Genomic DNA, 7122 nt, shown 5'->3' on the forward strand with positions numbered 1-7122 from the left:
ATATCCTTTAACATCCCACTTATGCCCTCCTAACCATCTTTGAGAAGTCCCTTATAACAAAAAATGAATGAATAATAATGTTTTTAAAAGAGTAATATTATTTTCAAAGAATAAAATAATGATAACTTGTGTAAAAGATGCTACTAAATAATAAAAACATAAAATATATTTCTTTGTTAAAAAAAATAATTATATTACTTTACTAAATATTATAAAATATGGATATGCTATGAGTAATAATATAACAGTTAATAATATTTTATTTAGAGAAGCCGAAAAGAAATGCAATTTGTTTTTTGTAAATATGAAAATAAACTATGGTTTTTTTTTTCCTATATGCACATATATATACCAACTTATTACTGTTAGGGCATTTTGGATGCATTTAGTTAAGGAATTTTTTCATCAATGGAATTAATTTTGTAAATCTAAATTATTTTTTAAATTAGTGGACTCATTCACAAATCTAAAACATTAAGTTTCAATTGATTTTGAGTTCATTTTAATGATTAAAATTTTTAAAGAAAGTATATATAGTTATACATAAGGAGAAATACGCATAGATATTGTGGATAAACTTTGATTTGTAAATTTCTAATTTTAATTAAATCAAAATTATTTTTAAAAATTATTAGACTCATTAAACAATGCAACAAATCAATTCATTTTATTTAGAGTACTCTATTTGTTAACTAAGAAAATATGGACAAATTCAATGAAATATAGGTACAAATAAATACACATAGGGTTCAATCAAACACATACACTAATAGTTTAAACTTAATTAAAGAAATAAGTGTACACTACCCATTGTTCATGCATGCACTATATCATCCTCAAATAAATATTACTTTGATCATGAAACACTCATTATAACTTTTTGAAGGGGTTAATAAGTCTTTCACAATTTTTTAACGGGGTGGTAGATTTTAAATCAAGCAAGACTTAATTTATTAAATATTTAATAAGTTGAATAATTTTTAAAAATGATTAAAAACTGAAAAATTAATCCCATTAATACTTAAATTTCCTAAACTAAACTTAGTTTAGAATGATTATATAAGTTTCTTTTTTATATATTATACTTCTCTAATTTTTTCATTAAGCAAATAAACTATAAGTTAAGGTATAATGCTTTGAATTTTTTATGAGTCTCTTGACTTAAAATATTGATATTTATTTTCCCTTTACAGTACTAACTATAAGTGTCTATGTAAGCAGATTCCAAATCAATTAAGACTCAATGCATTACGCTTATTAAACAGTTTAGTAACTTTTAAAAATTATTTAGAGCTAAATAATATATTCAGTTGATGGCAGAATTTCTTTCATTTTCCAAAATATCGCATAAGCAATTAATAAATGTTTACTTCTAATGTAAAAACTAAGGTAATTTACATATTTAAAATAAAAAAAAATGGATTGTGCTTGTTTTAATAAAATATTTTTATGCATTATCATTTTTTTTTAATTTTCTACTTATTTTTAGTGAAAGTTATAATTTATGAATTTATGAAATATTCATATCCATGTCTTATACTATGTACTAAAATATTGTCACTCTTTTTTGATAAAGAAAAATATGCTACTCATGTTTTTATTATAAAGCTGGTATTCATATTAAAGAAAAATGATAAATATGACTATTCATTAACAATTGACCATTAAAGAAATTATTAATGATTTTTTTTTTTAAAAGAAAAGAAAAAGAGTAGGTGTGTCTTTAGAAAAAGGTATGTGAGCAATGAGTTGCGGATGAAAATTGTAATTTTTTAATGACACTTGATAAAAGAGCAGTTTTGGAAAGATACTATGCAAATGCAAGGGTAAGGAATATCTTAAGATAATAGTATAGGATCATCATTTGTTAATGTCTTTTTTAAAAGAGTGGAAGAAAGCAACAACAGGCAATGTTGACTCTAGTGTTGCCAGCCCTTCCCATAAATTTGGGGGGAATTGCAATGGAAGATATATTAATCATGGCTTTGGGGAAAGTTGCAAGAGCTCCTATTTCTTCTCTGTGTAGTAGTATTGAAGAGAAAAGAAAAAAAATGTACATGAGGAAAATGCACCATTCTAGTGTTGGGTCATGTGGAGGATGATCCACATATGTCAAACCCAATAAAACATATATGATATGGATATTTTTGTCTTTTGGCGTAGGATTTTTTCGAGAACCCCAAAAAGGATTTAGTTCTCAGAATACAAAATGAGAAGAGTGCAGTAGATGATTTTGAGAGAAAGAAGAAGAAAGTGAAAAGTGTGAAAGAGTCGTTTTCATCCAAGTGATAAATCTTCATGATCTATGGTCTGTTTAAGCCAAAATTGGTTATTTGGTTCATCACTTGTAGCTCTTCATTCTGGATGGTGGGATCGTTGATCGGAGTTGTCTATTTTATTTTATAGTCACCTAAACAAAATTGGTCGAAAATAGAATCGCTTTAGGGCAATTTTGATCAATCTTCTTGATATATTTTTTGCACCATTGGATGGTTCTAAAATTTGAATAGTAGCTTTGTCTCTTATCTCTCTTGATTTTAGTCGATTGGATCATTGATTAGAGTAGTCGGCTATAATTTATAATCATTCGAACAACGAAGGATGGAAAAGGAGAGGAGAATATCTCGATTCTGTGCAATCTTCATCAAAGTGTGATATCTCTTTGATCCCTGGTCTAATTGAGGTGAAATTTTAACAGGAGATTCAACACTCATGGTTCTTCAATCTGAATGATTAGATCGTTGATTGGAGTTTTCTGAATAGGTTAGCATACCTGAATAGAACACCGAATTTGTGATATTTTATACTTTATTATTATTTGGTGTTTGTGTTTGTGAAGCTAAGAATTTTTTTTCTTAATGATTGTTGTTGTTGATGGTCCCTATTAATGTTGGGATAGATTCTGTACTCTCACATTGGTTGATAGTGAAGCCTTTTTGAGTGGACTCGGTCCCATGGTTTTTACTCCTCACATTAAGGAGGTTTTCCACATTAAATTTTTTTGGTGCATCTATGGTTGATTTTAATTGTGATATTGTGTTGAACTTTCTCCCAACAAAGTAGTATCAAAGCTTTGGTTGCTTGTGTTGTGTTGAAGAATGGATGTTAATGCAAATAGAACGATGAGCTTAAATGGCTCAAATTATGCTTGTTGAAGGATAAAATGGAGGATTTATTATATGTGAAGGGTTACCATCACCCTGTGTTTGCCGAAAGGAAAAACCGTTGACAAAACTGATGAGGAATGGGGATTGCTTCATAGGTAGGTGTGTGAGTATATTCGACAATGGGTAGATGACAATGTGCTAAACCATGTTAGTGGTGAGAAGAATGCACATACATTGTGGATCAAACTTGAAAAGTTGTATGCGCAGAAGACCGAAAACAACAAAATGTATTTGATGAAACAGTTGATTCTTTTGAGATATCGTGAGAATACTCCTATGATCGATCACGTGAATACATTCCAAGGTTTGATAAATTAGTTGGCTGTAGTGGGGGTAAAATTTGATGAACAAGTACAAGGTTTATGGCTTTTAGGCACTTCGCCAGATTTTTGGGAGACATTTAGAATGTCATTGTCTAATTCAACTCCACATAGTGAGATAACAATGGAAATTGCTAAGAGCAGTGTTCTAAATGAAGAGATGAGAAGAAAGTCACAACGTTCCTCCTCATAGTCAAATGTGCTAGTTATTGAGGCACGGGGGAGAAACAAGAGGAGGGGTTTGAAGAATAGGGAAAACAGTAGAAGTAAGTCTAAGGATAGATTTGCTAATGTTGAGTATTGCCATTGTGGTAAGAAGGGGCATATCAAGAAACATTGTGGAAAGTTAAAGAAAGAAAATAAAAAGAATAAAGGGAAAGAAAAAGAGAATGAGAGCAGTGATGAAGATTATTTGAAAATTAAAGAAAATTTGTCAAAGTGCATGCCAGAAGGAAAATGGCAGCAAGTTTATTAAAATCGGGATTTTTGGTGACCCAAAACCCTAAGAAAGAATGAAAAGTTGTAGAATTAAAATTATTTGAAAACTGGACTTTTGAAAATCAGTCTTTGAAAGCAAGAATAAAGAATTAAGAAGATGGCATGGATTTTAGAAAACTGACCCACCAAAAGGTGTCCATGCATGCCATGTAAGAATAGGGTCTGGGGTGCAAAGAGACTGCATTGCTGTATCTTATGCTAAACCCTCATCTGGATTTTGCCCTCTTCTATGCCCTTGCTATATACAGAACCTTCTCACCAAGTGGTGATCCATTTACAGCTCCCAGCGCTAGTTTGGCATTTTCTGGACTCTCAAAGTTCACAAAACCAAAACCTCTTAACATCCCATTGTTTGAAACTGGAAATTTTAGATTCTGTACCATCAAAACTTCTCCTACATGTGCCCTTAAATTATGCCAAATCCTCATAAACCCCACCAGGAACTTCATTGGAAGGGCTCAACATCTTCCAGAGCATGAGCACCCTTTTGCCAGAGCATCTGATGCCCGTCAACAACTTCACCTCAATTATTTAGTTCCTTTGTTAGAGCCGCAACAGAAGAGAGCTGGTTCCCATTATAATAGCCTAGATCCCTGAAATATTCAAAAATGCCATTTGCATGTTTTTGAGCTGAAGAGATTCTGCTAGTGATGGTGGTGTCAGTGTTGTTCCAATTCTCCATATAGGCATTTCAACTCCCTCTCTGGATTCACACATCTGGAATGGCCTTCCAAAGACAACTGCACTAATGTACCAGGAAAGTATCTCTCAAAATCAGCTGTTGCTGTAGCGCCTTTCATCAAAGCAAGATTAATGGTTCCTACCCAAAGCAGGCTTTCCTATTTTCATCAACTGAAGCCTCTGCTAACCATAGGGAATACTCCATTGTTCCCAATCTGATCAGTGGATGAATTCGGATGAGATGATTCTCCAATCAACTCAATTTTCTATGCAAATCCATGGTTGGGTGGTTCCCACAGATTTGCATGTATTTTCAAAGTAATCCAACAAGGACCTGAACAAGGAGACTTCAACGAAGCAAGCCTCGGTAAGGACATGGAAACAAACATCGCTAACTGTTGAGCAGCTGCTTTCTGCTTGGTCAACTGGCCAGAAATATCCAGCCCAAAACAAGCCAGTATGACTTGTCTGACAACTCATCTTCACTGAAAATTGCACTTTAACCACACCAATTGAAACGCTTTCAGCTTCCTTATGCACATAGTTGCAGATGGACTTGTCATTAATCCCAGTAGGCATGTAAGATGGGGACGTGAAGAGTGATTGGTGAGCATGGTGATGTGGGATAAACTGAAGGTATGGTGATGAGCTTAGTGGGTATGTAGGTTGGGGGAATGGTGGGTTTGTATGGGACAAGCTGTTAGTGGTGGGTATGAAGGATGAGGATATGAGTGGTGGAGCAAATGGGAAGTGGGTGGCGAAAATTGGTGGTGTTGGGGGACCGAAGCTGGGTGGCATTCGAGGGTACATGTTGGGTGGAAAAAATGGAGCTGGGTTGGATAGGAATAAGGAGTGTTTGGCTTGAGATTTGGGTTCGAGGGGGAAGGACTCTAAGGGAGGGTTTTGGAAAGGTTTTGGGTGGTTGTGCACGCATGTCATGCAGACAGGTAGGATGGAAAAGAAGCTGGTAGGAAGTGAGTGGTGGAGGAAGTGGGAGAGGCGGGCTTGGTGATGAGTGAAACTGAATATGGTGGGAATGGAGGACAGCACTTGAGCTTGGTGGTGTGGCATCTTGCAAAACTCCTCTGAGATTTTAATTATTTCCTCATGCATATTATTGCCAGTTTTCTCACATTGCACCTGTAGGGAATTAAACCAAATTCCCAACCCGTGAGAAACAAAAAATAGAGAAAACACACGCCCAAAGAAAAGATAATCACACGCAGTATTTACGTTGTTCGACAATTTGCCTACGTCCACGGAGTTGCAGGGATATCACTATTATCAGGGAAGAATACAGAGTACTACATGGCGGCTACAATATTCTCTATATATATATAGCATGGCAACCCTACCATACTAAAAAACCCTAATTACAAAAGGTGGTTCCACAATGGGCTAAACGAACCCAACAGGCCTCAATAAATCTCCCATTAAAAAAGCCATGCAATATTATTCGGGTCGGGTCGTCAAACCGGATCAAACAAAACTAGGCTCCACAAAGCCCAACAAATCTCCCACTTGGAGACTAGTCCAATCACCAACATCAAACCGCTATCCTCCAAGAAACAATCCCTCATCCCTACAACTCATCCTCCTGTCCTCAAGCTAGAAGACCAATTGAAGCTGCGCACAACTTCAACTTCTCAATAGTGACACCCTTAGTCAACATGTCTGCTGGGTTCTTAGATCCACAAATCTTCTCAAGTATTACCAGTTTATCTTCAACAAGATAACGGATAAAGTGGTATTTTGTTTGTATATGCTTCGACTTTGAATGAAAAGCCGAATTTTTGGCAAGAAAAATTGCACTCTGACTGTCACTGTGTAGAATGCCCATCTCCTGCTTCTTACCCAATTCATCTAAGAAACGATGTAGCCAAATCATCTCCTTTCCAGCTTCAGTTGCTGCAACATACTCAGCTTCTATGGTAGACAAAGTAACAATCTTTTGTAGATTTGAAGCCCATGATATAGCTGTACCACCTAGAGTAAAAACAAACCCAGTAGTACTCTTTCTACTATCAATATCACCAGCAAAATCAGCATCTACATAACCCTGCAATTTCAAACTTGCACCTGTGAAGCAAAGACATGTATCTAATGAACCCTTCAGATATCTTAAAATCCACTTGACTGCCTCCCAATGCTGCTTTCCAGGCCTACTCATGAATCTGCTCACAACTCCCACTGCATGTGCAATGTCTGGCCTTGTACACACCATATCATACATCAAGCTGCCAATAGCTGAGGCATAGGGCACCTTGCTCATATGGTCCCTTTCTTCTTCTGTCTTTGGTGACTGTTCTTTGCTTAGTTTGAAATGACTACCCAAGGGTGTGCTCACTGGTTTAGCTTCATTCATGTTGAACCTGCTGAGAACTTTCTTCACATACTCTGACTATGAAAGCTTCAATGTACCATTAGCCTTGTCTTTAATGATTCTCATACCAAGG

Source organism: Vitis vinifera, chromosome 18, assembly GCF_030704535.1.
Source record: "Vitis vinifera cultivar Pinot Noir 40024 chromosome 18, ASM3070453v1".
NCBI lineage: Eukaryota > Viridiplantae > Streptophyta > Magnoliopsida > Vitales > Vitaceae > Vitis > Vitis vinifera.